Here is an 830-nt window from a genome sequence, read left to right on the forward strand (position 1 = left end):
ATCAGAGTTCATAAATGGAGATTGAGGTATAGACGAGACAATAACTTCACAACGCAAGAGATGTAATGGATGCACGTTGATGTAATTCCGATGAAGTTTTAATCGAAATACGTTAATCACATTTCTTGTACAATGATGTTATCCAGTCTTATTTTTAAGCTTAAATACACTTGTGGCGTTCTGTACAGTAGATTGTTTATCCGTTAGAAGATGGTGCTTAGCCTTTTCACAACCACGCCCCCATAGTACCTAGTTCTTTCCTCCACGCCCCCATCCCCTCAGGTCTTCAACCAGTTGAACTGTTATGATGCAAGGTCACAAACGCATGTATACACCCACATACACACACTTCCACTACATAAGTTTGTATAGATTAATGAATTGCGATTATGCTTTCTTATAAAGTATATACTTCAGCATCATAAATATGCCTAACGCGCGATGAATCTAAAGATATTCATACTTTTAGAGATATTTGAATATCTAGACTTGGGTGATCCACTTGTAAAGAGAATTACGAATAATTAGAAAATTTCTCTTCCTTTTCGCCTGGGCTTGCGCTCCCCCTGGAAATTACCCTCGTGTCCCAGGTGAAGACCCTCTGCACCAGAATATTTTAGAAATTGTCATCAAAAGATGACTCCTATTGTCCTGTTTTTTTTTTTTTTTTTTTTTTTTTCTATTGTACCGATGTGATTTAGTTAGTAAATTTAGTTGGATAGTACAACACTGAACAGTTTTGTATGGACTCTTGTCATCCCGGACAGGCAAAGTTTGTCATTACACGAGGTGATTGGATGGGCTTGGTGTAAACTTTGACTAATGATATT

The sequence above is a fragment of the Penaeus japonicus genome, unplaced genomic scaffold (assembly GCF_977035675.1).
Source record: "Penaeus japonicus unplaced genomic scaffold, GWHDUDI00000001_assembly GWHDUDI00000020, whole genome shotgun sequence".
In the NCBI taxonomy this organism is placed as follows: domain Eukaryota; kingdom Metazoa; phylum Arthropoda; class Malacostraca; order Decapoda; family Penaeidae; genus Penaeus; species Penaeus japonicus.